The sequence below is a fragment of the Rhinatrema bivittatum genome, chromosome 1 (assembly GCF_901001135.1).
Source record: "Rhinatrema bivittatum chromosome 1, aRhiBiv1.1, whole genome shotgun sequence".
NCBI lineage: Eukaryota > Metazoa > Chordata > Amphibia > Gymnophiona > Rhinatrematidae > Rhinatrema > Rhinatrema bivittatum.
The window spans coordinates 668,474,925-668,489,769 of record NC_042615.1 but is presented as its reverse complement, the minus strand read 5'-3'; the positions used below and the strand labels follow the sequence as shown (position 1 = coordinate 668,489,769).

Sequence of the window (14,845 nt, the reverse complement as noted above, 5' to 3'; positions counted from 1 at the left end):
GGCTGCGGCCGCATGTCTCCTCGGGCCAGACGCTAGAGGGCGGCTAAGATGGAGCGCCTGAAGACGGGCTCCTACACCCCACCTACATCGACCCCCCCCCCCCCCCATTCTTCGCCAGGACCGGCGAAGACAGGTAAGGTTCACGCAAAATGGGCTTCTTCCCTGGGCCCCTCCAAAGCGGGGCGAAGCATGCCGGGCATTATCTCGGGTTTTCAAAAACCCCAATTGCCCTCCATCCATACCGGGGCTCCAGAGAAGGATCTGGAAACTTACGGCAAGGGAGATGCATCAATGAGTTCTAGGTTGCTAAAGATAAACGAACCCAGCCATTCGGCGTCTAAGAGACAAACGTCTACGACGCATGACATTGTCTTGAAGCACGGCGCCGCCACGACACATGGAGCTTTTTCAAAACATGACATCTCTTCGAAACACGGCTCGAAGCAGGCCATATGTTCGGAGCATACGTCAACACTAAAAACTTCTACCATGGAAATATCCACGGAGCATGCTTCAGTTACACAGCCTCAAAGTAAAATACATCCTTCGTTCTTGGAACATACTCCTTCCAAAAGAACAGCAAAGAGGAAGAATCTAGAACACTCTCCTACTTCCTCCACATCTAGCCAGGAGATTGAAGTGGAACTTCTCTCAGACACAGAATCAGTTCCCTCACAACAATCTCCTCTGTGCACACTTTCTCAGCAGGATCAGCACTACCTACACCAAAACAAGCTCACGTAAATCCCAACATTCACAGTGGGAATACTTCACCGGAGAATATTTCGCTACATGCCATTTATCCTCCACATAAAAGACAGAAATTGCACATCCCTCCAGAAGGAACCCTTGCAGCATCTGCAATGTCAAAAATATCAGAAGCACTATCCACATTTTTTCAAGACCTGGAACAAGGTAAACAGGTACCAGTGGTCTCTCCACACACCTCTACACCCCCTTCACCGGATCCCCTTACAGGGGACCACAGCTCATAACCCGAGCATCACCCAGCGAGCCCTATTTCACAGGTTTCTATGGTTTCGTCTAACTCTTCTACTGGATTACCATCGGACCCTGCAGAGGGACCACAGGAGCGTTATTCTCCTCCTGAGGACTTAACCTACTCAAAATCTATTGAGAAAGTAGGTACCCCCCCCTCCAAGTTCCAACAGGACGAAGCCCAGATCCTAGAACGGAAATGATGGGCATTCTCAAAATTTTTGAAACCCCTGCTGAACCAACTGCCCTACCGCCGCATTCGGTCTTGCAAAACCTTTTAAAAAATTGGAAAACCCCATTTTCCACGATCGCAACCTCCAGGAAGATTGACATTAAATATAAAATTTGTAACTCTTCAATTTATGAATCTCCTCAACTTCCTCATCAGTCGGTGGTAGTAGTAGAAGTCAGCTCTAGCAAAAGCAAAACGCTCAAAACTACATTCGAATGCCCCACCAAATAGAGAACACAAATGTTTGGACGACTTCGCAAAGAAGGTTTATCATTCCTCCATGTTGACATATAGGATTCGACAATAGTGGTAAAACGGACTCAATAATAGCCAAAAAATCCAACAACAGAAACTATTCAATATTTGGCTAAAGAAAGAACTCTGTGAGTATTTTCTAAGCAACCATCATATTTGGCCACAGTAAGCTGTGGCTTATATGTGCAAGCTCGTGTAGCTACTGGGCTTGACTAATCATCGGTTGCTGAGAAATCAAAAATGCTGACACTGTGTGCGAAAGCAACTACTGTGTAAGCACTTATCTGGTTCCACGTTTGACAAGATGGTATGACCCTGTCATTTAGCAGTACAACCGCTGTGAGGCTGCACCAATTACAGTGCACCGATGTTTCACAAGCGTTGTGATTGACTGCAATTAACAGGCTTTAACCATAAGTATACATTTACCTGAAGGGTCCCTGAGGAAGGAGTCCTACACTCCGAAACACCGCAGTGTTGGAGCAGCACTTCAGGATTTTACATACAATCTTGTCAAACGTGGAACCAGATAAGTGCTTACACAGTAGTTGCTTTCGCACACAGTGTCAGCATTTTTGATTTCTCAGCAACCGATGATTAGTCAAGCCCAGTAGCTACACGAGCTTGCACATATAAGCCACAGCTTACTGTGGCCAAATATGATGGTTGCTTAGAAAATACTCACAGAGTTCTTTCTTTAGCCCAAATATTGAATAGTTTCTGAAATATAGGATTCAGCATCATCAATTTTATACTACACAATACCTATTCGAGACTCTTCAAAAACTTCACCCACTTTGTCTTTCAGAAGATAATACCCTTCCACAACCATTTTTGGATTTAGAAGAAGGACAAACATTTGCTCAGATCCGTTTACAAATCATTCGAGTCATCTACAAGAACCTCCACTTCAGCTATAGCAGTCAGGCGTCTTGCTTGGCTCAAGGCAAGCACTATTCGCACTGATGTCCATGACAAATTGGTGGACACTCCATGCGTGGTAGACAATCATTTTGGTGACCAGTTCAGACACAGTCTCTTGTTTGAAAGAACAAAGTGCAGCCGTACAATCTCAAACCTTCCCCTCGGAATCACACAAGTCTCAGCAGAGATATTTTCAAATTTACTGTCATTGGTATTACCCACGGTCATATTCTAGACTGTATGCACAATATAGGCCACATCCATATGCACGCCCCAGACTACACCCAGGGGAAGACCCAGACAGCAAAGATAACAAAAGCAAACACCAACACCGCAGCAAAAGCAGCAATCATCTTTTTGAGTACCATCAGCCACTGCCACCTCCAGACTTCATAGGAGGGCATCTCCAACTTTTTCTAAACCACTGGGAATCCATCACTTCAGACAAATGGGTGATCAACATCATCAAGGAAGGTTAGCTAAATTTCAAATCCATTCCACCCCTTCCTCACCTGTCTCTAACACGAGCTATACCCTCCCATATATCATCCCTACATATGGAGTTATCAAACCTATTACTCCAGAATTCTATTCAAATGGTTCCTCTTCAACATCAGAACCAGGGTTTTTATTCCCCATATTTTCTTATTCCAAAGAAATCAGGAGGCCTCCATCCTATACTGGATCTCCGCCTCCTGAATCAACACATTCAAAAAGAGAAATTCAAAATGACTTCTCTCAAAAATATCCTCCCGCTACACAACCCCACGATTGGCTATGTTCCATCGACCTGAAGGATGCTTATTACCATATACCAATTCACCCTTCCTCTTGGCAATACCTCTGTTTCCAGATTTAGAGTTCACACTACCAATACAAAGTGCTCCCCTTTGGTCTATCTTCAGCCCCAAGGGTGTTCACAAAATGCCTAGCAGTAGTGGTGGCTCATCTCCAGCAACTCTCGATCCAAATATTTCCTTATCTGGACAATTGGTTAATAGTAGCTTCTGATCCGTCCACTCTCAAGGTGGACACGTTACACACAATCAATTGCCTCCAAACGTTGGGTTCCTGCTCAACTTCGAAAAATCCCAACTCCAAACTACACAAATACTCCAATTTATAGGTGCTTTCAACATTACGACGGAAGAGAAGGCCAATCTCCCACAGGACAGTGTGTGCACACTCTCTTGACCTTAGCGCAGAGCCTCATCAACAAAACTCAAGCATCCGCACGCCAAATCCAACTTCTGGGACATATGGCGGCAGCCATCTACGTAGTTCCCCCACACTAGGCTTCACATGCGCCGCTTACAGTGGGGGCTAAAGACACAGTGGTCTCAGTTTCTACAACCACTCAGTTTCAAGATTCTCATTACCAACACAAATGAAGGAGAACATCCACTGGTGGCGCTCTCCTTCCAAACTATCAGTGGGGGCCCCCTTTCGTTTACCTCCACATCAGCTCATGCTCACTACCGATGCGTCCAGGAAAGTGTGGAGGGCCCATCTCGGCGACCTAAAAACACAAGGTCTCTGGATGTCTCAAGAATCTATGTACCAGATCAATCTCCTAGAGCTTCAAGAGATCTGGAAGGCACTTCAAACCTTCTCGATTCAAATCCAACACTCGAACCTCATGGTGTATACCGACAACCAAGTGGCAATGTTTTACCTAAAGAAGGAGGGTCCAGTTCTTGGATACTTTGTCGGGAAGCACTTCGGATACTTCACTGGGCGCTCAAGTTCCAAATCTCTCTCCAAGCCACTTACCTTCCGGGTCTAGACAATATAACAACAGATCATCTAAGCTGAGTATTTCATCCACACGAGTGGACTTTGAATCCAGAAGTAGCGGAAAACATTTTTTCTCAGTGGGGTTTTCCGTCAATAGATCTCTTTGCCACAGAAAGCAACAGACAAGTTCAAACCTTCTGCTCCATTTATCCAAGCAGCATACGGTTAGCCCCAGATACCTTCCTCATTCCATGGACAACAGGCTTGATGTATGCTTATCCTCCCATTCCACTAATTTCTTGGACAGTTCAGAAGTGCATACAAGATGTGGCGGACAGGATACTCATCGCTCCAGCATGGCCAAGGCAGCCATGGTATGCGTATCTGATACGTCTTTCCATGCACCCATCAATTTTGCTTCAAAACCATCCACATCTTCTAACACAAGAAGGGGGCTCTCTTCTTCACCCAATAAATCGCTTCATCTCACAGCATAGAGATTGAATGGCAAGTACTGAATCACCTTAATTTATCCACACATGTGGAAGACATCCTCATTGTATCCAGGAAACCTTCCACCAGACATAGCAATGCCATTTGCCTGTATAGTTATCTAACCTGATGCACTCCTAGGAACATCAATCCTCTTTCTGCTACTGCCTCAATTACTACAGTATATACACACCCTGTTCAAGGCGGGTTTAGCTATCACTTCAGTCAGAGTACACAGTGCTATAACAGCGTTTCATGACCAGCATAACTATCTACTTATATCAAATCATCCACTAATATCTAGATTCATGAAAGGCATGTTACGACTTCGCCCGCCGGAAACCAAACCACCGGTACCATGGGATCTCAACATAGTTTTGGAACAGCTTATGCTACCACCTTTTGAACCGATGGACACCAGCCACATGAAATGTGACATGGAAAACAGTTTTTCTAGTGGCCATCACATCAGCACGGAGGGTCAGTGAAATCCAGGCATTGGTTCACTACTCCCCCTATCTAGAGTTTTACCATGACAGTGACTCTCCGACCTCACCCTACCTTTCTCCCTAAGGTGGTTTCCTTTTTTCACCTCAATCAAACCATCACTCTCCCCATTTTTATGCCAAAGCCGCATGCCAATGACCGAGAGAAAATTCTACGTACTCTAGACTGTAAAAGAGCTCTAGCCTACTACAAACAAAGGACTCAGTCCACTTCTAGGCACTCTCAACTGTTCTATCCTTTAACCCCAATGATCCGGGCCAACCCGTTTCGAAAAGGACTATAGCCAGTTGGTTATCACAGTTCTATTTTGCTATAATAAACGTTCTATCAAACTTGAAAGTAAGCCTAAGGCGCATCAGTTGCCCACTTGAACAATGTTCCACTATTGGATATCTGCAAGGCAGCAACATGGTCCTCCATTCATACCTTCACATCTCACTATTCCCTTCAACAACAAACGACCTCTGATGCAGCACTAGGCACAGCAGTCTTATCAACTACACGAAAGTTATGAGACTGTCTACTACTTCAAGGGTGGTTGTTCAAACCTTTTAAAAACATTACACATGGACACAACTGGGGAGCTTGGGACTCCCAGACAGCATGGCTAATTCAGCCCTGCTATCGATGGGGGGAAAAAGCAAGTTTGCTTACCGTAAACGGTGTTTCCGTAGATAGCAGGATGAATTAGCCATGCGTTCCCTCCCTCCTCCCTAGACAGTCAACTACAGGACACACTAATATACATTATCTCTTGCTTGGCTACAAAGAAACTGAAGAGGAGAGGGAACCGTGCGGGAACACCACCTCACACCACCTCACAGCCGCACAGTCAAAGCTCTGTTACTAGCTGAGGAGACTCCGCCTACTTCGGGTCGCGACACTTCCCAGACAGCATGGCTAATTCATCTTGCTATCTAAGGAACATTCCATTTGTTTCCTTAGAATTAGCATTACAGATTACTCTGTTCTCAGTCCTTAGAGCAGTTGTGGAGCCATTAGACATAGAAATGTTGAGGCCAACTCTTTATAAGTTATTTTGTTAGACTTTTTTTTTTTTTTAACTGTTTTGTAATACCTACAAGCAAGAATGATCTAGTTCTGCACTTAGCACAGTGCTGCCAGTTTGTTACTTATGGACATAATTATCAAATTCATGTATTCTTGAAATTAGCTGAGCTTTAAGGTTATTTGATTTAATATACTGCAAAAATAATCACCTGTCAGTTGATTGAATTTTAAAGGTTTAGTTTGCATTACAGTTTGACTTTCTTGATCTCATATGCAGTATTTTTAAAGTATATGTATAATACAGAAATACCACTTTTGCTGCTAAATTGTCCCTGTATTTTCTGAAACCTTAGATGTGGCCATGTTAGCGCACACATTACTATTTATTTCATACTTGAAATTTCATTAGCCCATATTTATTACACTATAGCTAACAGTATCTCTCAGTGCATGCATTAGTGTCTGTCCTTGTGGAATCTGACTTCTCCCAAATAGGTGCTGTACAAAAGTCTTGAAAATATCAGACAGTCACACCTAGTGGCTCTCTTTAATTTGAATAGACTTTTGTGAAAGGAGATAGCATATGATTACACTGTCTTTTCAGGCACTGCAAAACCTTATATCATTTTAGGTGATTCATTAGAGAGCATCATTTCATTAGTTAGTACTCCAATATTAATTGGAGCTTGCTTTTCTGGGTGGTCTTGCCCACAGCATGATATATTTCCATACAAGGTAAAACTCTGAGCCTATCCAATGACAGCTTCATTTCTATCAGTTTCTGTACCTTATGAAGAATAATTTCTGCTTACATACAGTCTTTACTTCTCTAAGTGTTTTACTGCTGTCAGCCAAATTTGAGACCTAAGCAGCTTGGCGCTGGGGAAAAAAACCCAAACAGACCAAAGATCAGCTTTCTAAGTTACTACAGTTCTTCCCTCTCTTTTCACAACTGTCAAGCTAAGAAAACCCTATTTCCTAGCGTGTAGCCAGATGGACTCCAGGACCAGTGGGTTATGTGCTCTTCTGCTAGCAGATGGGAGACCGAGTCAGATTTCAAAGCTGACGATATACTGAAGAGCTGAGGTTACTGCAGGGGTATCTCTGTCTCCTAGCAGATGCGGACACTATCCCACACACTAGAATAATGTTAAGAATTACAGCAAAGAAGAAACAAAATTTACCTTAAGGAAGATCGAACCCTGCTCTCCTGTGGTGATACCTTACGGTCCCTCCCCCCAGTCGAGAATTCCTGAGGTGATCTCAGATATCCCTCAGAGGTGTGCCGGCGTGGACTTAGCCCCCAGTGTGGCTGAAAGGTAGCGGGTGCAGAACCGAGCGCGGCAGTGAAGGTAATTCCCTCTCCCTCCGCAGCTGGAGACCGTCCGGCACACGATCGGTAAGCACCGAGACCAGGTAAGCAAAAATCTTTAAATTCAGGTCTCCGGTCTCCAAAGCTCAGATTGCCGTAACGATTCCTTCTTCCGGTGAGGTTAAAAAGGGAGCACCGATCGGGTTGAGCAGCCTTGGTTGGGCTAGGCCCCGATCTGGTGCAAGGGTCCACACGTGGAGACCCTCGGGGGGGGGCGGGGCCATCTTATGCGCGGGGTCGTCGGCGCCATCTTCCCTTCTCGACTGGCGGTATGCACGGGGGAGACCGGGCGGCCGATGCGCCTAACTTGCGCGCGTCCAGTAGAGACATGCACAGCAGCACGCACACCGCGCACACAACTGAGCGGGCTCCACGGGCACAACTAAAACGCATCCGTGCGCATACACATAGGGACAATGACACCGGTGCCCAAGAAGGCCAGAAGGCACTCTTTGCACAGCCTGCCACATTCTCTCTCACCGGGGCCTTCCATTTTTGCCGCAAGCAGAGCACACTCCATTCGCGGCACACAGGGGCCTTCATCTTCGCTGCGAACGGAGCACGTTCCACAGCACATGCAGGACGCGCTCCGTTCGCAGCATGCTGGGGTGTCCTCTGCTCTTTTCTGCGCAGACTTTGACAATTCTGCGGGGGGGAGAATTCTGCACAAATTCTGCGCTCCACAGTAGCGCAGAATTCCCCTAGGAGTAACGTATTGAACAGGCTGTATAGCGGTTATAGCCTATAAGAGGACTCCTGTTATAGGAGCTATAAAATTTTGAGCTACTTTTGGGCTATATTTTGTGATTGGTTGGTCTATAAACATTTTTGGCAACTGCATCTCCCTTTTGGAGCTTGCTTGTAGTAAAAAATAAGTAAATAAAAAAAAAGAAATAGCAAAGAGAGAAGATAGATTAGGAGAAGAATTGAATGCAAAGCTTGAGCTCCTGAGGAGACACCTGTTGGTCCCTCCCTCAATTGAGCTGTTTAAGTCTGGAAGCCTAAGTAGGTGTAGACTTGAGGGAATGCATGGCAATGAAGGCTTTGTGCCCTCTTCTCCCCCACCCCCCCCAAGCCAGAGACTATTGTGCCTGCAGCCATGAGGGCTGAGCTCAGGTAAAAAAAAAAAAAAATTAGGAGGGAAATTTAGGTCCCCTCTTTTTCCTTACATGGGCCTCTTACCGTCGGCATTCCCATTTCCTTCTCGCTTCTCTGGGAAGTTAGTGGGAAGTGGAGATGGCATGGGTTGGTGGGTTGAGCAGCTTTCACTAGGCCTTGCATGGCGAGCTTGGTTCAGTCAGCCATGTGTCAGGCTGGCAATGTTTGTTTCCTGCATGCTCAGGTGTGTGCATGCATCTTTCCTGCATGGCATTATCGACATGCGCAGGTACTTGTGTGCATATGGCTGTGGCCTATACTTGAGCTTGTATTTGCGCGGGTACTCCCACAGTTGGTGTGCATGCAGTAGGCCGCATAAAGCATAGTTAAGGAAGAATAATGGCACTGGGGACAAAAATCTGAGCGCATTGCTATTTGTATGGCTTGCCATATAAGGGCAATTCAGCCATCTGTCTCTGTGCTTGTGTCAGCGCTGTTTAGACACTCAAAGACTTGTGTTCTACACTTTTTACAGACATAGGGATCTCTCCCTAGAGGAGAGATGCAGGAGATGATATAGCGGAGAATTCCCATCCCCCCCCTTGTTACCAATGGCAGTCTTTGGGGGAGGGGTTGGAAAGTGCCATGTTTGGGTCTATGGGCCCCGGTATGGATCTATCTGCTTTCTCCTGAGTGGAGTTTTACTAGGGCTTGCAGGCTTTTCTGTAGGGGCATCTGGAGGAGGCAAAGCACCTGCTAAGAAGGGGTCACATTCTCGGGCTGCCTCCTTGCCTGCCACTTCAGCAAGTGCTGTAGGGAGACTGACCCTGGAAATGTTCAGGGGTTTGCGCGTCATGACACGTTGGATGATTCCGATGGGTCTTGATTCCCTCACATCTGGAAAAGGGAGAAATTCCATCTGATTTGGAGCCACATTGAACTCTGTGGGTTTCCCCCCCACAGAGGCGAGTTGCCAAGTCTGACTAACACACTGAAGATGCTTGGAGTAGATGGGGGTGATGCTACGGGCTCACAAAATAAAGATCTCATATTGGTCACTTTACACAAAGCTTCCTGTTTCTTTCCTCTTGGAGCCAATTCGAGTTAATTGATTTTGAATGTAACACTCTGGAAGCAAGCTTTAAAGGGGGTGGTCTTTGACATGTTTATATCCTTTGGACCAAAGACAAGGGAGCAGTTACTATTCCTGAAGGTTGATACGTTGGTGTGTGCTGTTACGAAGGAAACCACCATACCAGTTGGAGACACAGCTGTAAAGAACTCTCAGAATAGGAAACCTGGTGGAAGGAGGATAACCAATGGGAAAATACTGTCTCCGGGTACAAATTATATCGCAATGATAGGGAGGATCAACTTGGTGGGGGTGTGGCACTTTATGTCCGGGAGGGTATAGAGTCCAACAGGATAAAAATCATACAAGAGACTAAATGCTCAGTAGAATCTATATGGGTAGAAATCCCATGTGTGTTGGGTAAGAGTATAGTGATAGGAGTATACCACTGTCCACCTTGACAAAATGGTCAAACAGATGATGAAATGCTAAGAGAAATCAGGGAAGCTAACCAATTTGGCAGTGCAGTAATAATCTGAGATTTCAATTACCCCAATATTGACTAGGTAAATATAACATCAGGACATGCAAAAGTCATAATGTTCCTGGATGTAATAAATGACTGCTTCATGGAGCAGTTGGTTCAGGACCCAACAAGAGAGAGAGAGCTATTTAAGATTTAATTCTTAGTGGAATGCAGGATTTGGTGAGAGAGGTAACTGTGATGGGGCCACTTGGCAATAGTGATCATAACATGGTCAAACTTGAACTAATAACTGGAAAGGGGACAATAAGTAAATCTTCAGCTCTAACACTAAATTTTCAAAAGGGAAACTTTGATAAAATGAGGAAAATTAGGAAAAAAAACTGAAAGGTGCAGCTGCAAAGGTTAAAAGTATTCAACAGGCATGGACATTGTTTAAAAATATAATCTTGGTCGTGCAGTCCAAGATTATATTAAGAAAGGTGGAAAGAAGGCAAAACTATTACCGGCATGGTTAAAAGGTGAGGTGAAAGAGGCTATTTTTGCCAAAAAAAATCCTTCAAAAACTGAAAAGGATCCAGCTGAAGAAAATTAGGAAAAATCATAAGCATTATCAAGGTGTGTAAAACATTGATAATCACAACCAGTAAGAGAAAAGTGCAAAACTTTATTATCACAATTTTCAAGAAATTTTTAGAAATGTGTCCATACAAGTTAAAATCACACATACACTCATTCACACCTTAAAACATCACAGAATACATACAAGTGCCAGTATATAAGACTCTACTGAGCCTATATAGATATACAATACCTTTTTAGATGTAACTCAAATACCCCGTGGGGTTTTCCACTTACAATCTATATTTTTCTAACTTGCTCCTCCGTTATCCAGTTTTAATAAACATAATCTGTCAATTCAGCACATGGAAAAATGTATATTAATGACAACACTGGCCACTGGTGTGAAATTCTGATTCCTGGTCCGTTTTCAACTTCAGATATAAATTCACGTGGTCTGACCCCAACAAGCGGCCCCTGTTTCACATGCATATGCTTCCTCAGGGGGACTGCAACCACTGAGAAAACCAAATTTAAATTTGTAGAACAGGATCATAGGACACATTTATTACTCAACTTGTTAAACCAATTTTTTACCTCAAAATCGTTTAAATTCAAAGATTTTTTCTCCAAGCTGCATAAATGTACTTCTTTTCATCCATTCTCATAACTTGAGCGCTCGACACTTTGGGAGAAATATATAGATTGTAAGAGGAAAACCCCACAGAATGGTTGAAAAGAAGTACATTTATGCAGCTTGGAGAAATAAATCTTTGAATTTAAATGATTTTGAGGTAAAAAATTGGTTTAACAAGTTGAGTAATAAATGTCCTATGATCCTGTTCTAAAAATTTAAATTTGGTTTTCTCAGTGGTTGCAGTCCCCCTGAGGAAGCATATGCATGTGAAACAGGGGCCGCTTGTTGGGGTCAGACCACGTGAATTTATATCTGAAGTTGAAAACGGACCAGGAATCAGAATTTCACACCAGTGGCCAGTGTTGTCATTAATATACATTTTTCCATGTGCTGAATTGACAGATTATGTTTATTAAAACTGGATAACGGAGGAGCAAGTTAGAAAAATATAGATTGTAAGTGGAAAACCCCACGGGGTATTTGAGTTACATCTAAAAAGGTATTGTATATCTATATAGGCTCAGTAGAGTCTTATATACTGGCACTTGTGTGTATTCTGTGATGTTTTAAGGTGTGAATGAGTGTATGTGTGATTTTAACTTGTATGGACACATTTCTAAAAATTTCTTGAAAAATGTGATGATAAAGTTTTGCACTTTTCTCTTACTGGTTGTGGTGATATAATTTATAGAGAAAATAGTTCAGATTACCCCGTGAGTGTACCTTGTACGGTTAAAACATTGATAAGACAGGTGAAGAGAGAATTTGAAATGAAGTTGGCCGTAGAGGCAAAAACTCATAATAAAAGCTTTTTAAAATATATCCGAAGCAAGAAACCTGTGAGGGAATCGGTTGGACTGTTAGATGACCGAGGGGTTAAAGAGGCTCTTAGGGAAGATAAGGCCATTGCAGAAAGACTAAATGAATTCTTTGCTTCTGTGTTTACCAATGAGGAGAAAGCAGTTCTAGAGATGGTTTTCAAGGGTGATAAGTGTTCAAACCTAGCCCTGTCTGGATTCCTCTCCAGACAGGGCACAAAGCCGAAGATGGGACTGCTTTTCAGTTTCAAACATAAAATTTATTAAGTAGCTTAGAGATCTATAATTGCTGGCAGGTTTGTTTTTTATGCATGCATACAGAAGTTAAAATAGAGGAAACTGTAAGGAAATCAAGATTGTTTCCTTAAGAGAGTAAATGGAACCAGGTACCATAGAATTAACTGCTCACCAGGCAGTGCCAGTCTACTCATCGTTTTAAATTTGTCTTTCTTTTATGCACTGGTAACATGGCTTGCACAGCCCCCTCTTACTCATCGCTACATTTGCTAGTAATTTTCCTTTATGCGCCCCTCAGATGTTACATATCATGCTTACGCAGTAATTCTTTTGTTCTTGTAGTTGCTTCCCATGCACCTCCTTATCTCACACATTTGCTCTGCAGTCTCATTCTTTTCCACACTATTGCACAGCCTGTTTTTCTGTCTCTGGGCTTGACCATGACCTTTTTATTTCAGTTACTAGTCAACATGGGGCAGCAATTAACAACTAACCTAAATCCTCATGAGGCAGATGACCTGAACCAAATCATTGTGAACCTGGAAGATGTAGTAGGCCAGATTGACAAACTAAAGAGTAACAAATCACCTGGACCGTATGGTATGCATCCTAGGGTTCTGAAGGAACTCAAAAATGAAATTTCAGATCTGTTTAAAATGTGTAACCTATCATTAAAATCATCCATTGTACCTAGGAAGACTGGAGGGTGGCCAATGTAACCCCAATATTTTAAAAAGGGCTCCAGGGGCAATCCAAGAAACTACAGACCAGTGAGCCTGACTTCAGTGCCGGGAAAAATAGTGGAAACTATTCTAAAGATCAAAATCACAGAGCATATAGAAAGTTATGGTTTAATGGAACACAGTCAACATGGATTTACCTAAGGGAAGTCTGGCCTCACAAATCTTCATTTTTTTGAAGGAGTTAAAAAACATGTGGATAAAGGTGAACCGATAGATGTAGTGTATTTGGATTTTCAGAAGGCGTTTGACAAAGTCCCTCATGAGAGGCTTCTAAGAAAACTAAAGTCATGGGATATGAGGTGATGTCCTTTCATGGATTACAAACTGGTTAATCCTACTCTGTTTCCTGTCTTTTAAATGGTCAATTTTCTCAGTGGAAAAGGGTAAACAGTGGAGTCACTCAGGAATCTGCACTTGGACTGGTGCTCTTCAATATATTTATAAATGATCTGGAAAGGAATACAAGATGATATTGCAGATGATACAAAATTATTCAAAGTAGTTAAATCAGAAGCGGATTGTGATGCATTGCAGGAGGACCTTGCGAGACTGGAAAACTTGGCATCTAAATGGCAAATGAAACTTAATGTGGACAAGTGCAAGATGTTGTATATAGGGAAAAATAACCCTTGCTGTAGTTACATGTTCCATATTAGGAGGTACCACCCAGGAAAAAGATGTAAGCATCATAGTGGGGATATCATAGAGGTCTTTAAAATCATGAGAGGTCTTCAACGAGTAGATGTGAATTGGTTGTTTACACTTTTGGATAATAGGAGGACTAGGGGGCACTCCGTGAAGTTAGCTAGTAGTAAATTTAAGATTAATCGGAGAAAATTCTTTTTCACTCAACACACAATTAAGCTCTGGAATTTGTTGCCAGAGGATGTGGTTAATGCAGTTAGTGTAGCTGGGTTTAAAAAAGGTTTGGGTAATTTCTTGGAGGAGCAGTCCATTAACTGCTATTAATCAAGCTGACTTAGGGAATGGCCTCTGCTATTACTGGCATCAGTAGCATGGGATGATCTTAGTGTTTGGATACTTGCCAGGTTCTTGAGGCCTGGTTTGGCCTTTGTTGGAAACAGGATGCTGGGCTTGATGGACCCTTGGTCTGACCCAGGATGGCAAGTTCTTATGTTCTGGAGGCATGAAACCATGATTAAACAGGCCTTTGAAGCCATGGCAATGAATTTTGCAAAATGCTTCTTGCTGCTGCCTGGTAGCTCAGGCAGGTTTGCGTCTCTCACAGGAGAGTCAAGGCTCTGGGTCCAATAGCGGGCCAGTGAATGAACTGGGAGCCATGTTCTTAGCTGATGCAGGCTGCGACTTGGTGTGGATGGCAGCTAGAGGTGTGGCTTCAGTGATAGTGGCTAGGAGCCAGTTGTGGCTGCAAAACTGGTAGGCAGACACTATTTCCAAGTCTGCCTCTCATATTTGGCAGTGAGTTGGAGAAGATGGCAAATAGATGTGGTGAATCCAAAATGCTGCGATTTCCAGAGGATAAGAAAGCGTTGCTTTCTTTTGGGGCAAGGGGCCACCCCAGGGATTCCTGTTGTTTTCGCCCTTTAAGAGGAGCAGATTCTCAAGTCTTCTCCCTTCAAAAAATCTGTCCTTTCGGCCTGAGAAGTCTTTTATAAGGACACAGGCTGAGGGACCGGAGCTTCTC

At 43.5% G+C, this 14,845-nt stretch overlaps 1 protein-coding gene across 8 annotated transcripts in view; it reads left to right on the top strand.

The window, feature by feature from the left end:
- The window catches only part of RASA1 (RAS p21 protein activator 1), a 384,196-nt gene that overhangs the window by 44,820 nt on the left and 324,531 nt on the right, over nucleotides 1–14,845 (top strand). The window lies entirely within an intron of this gene.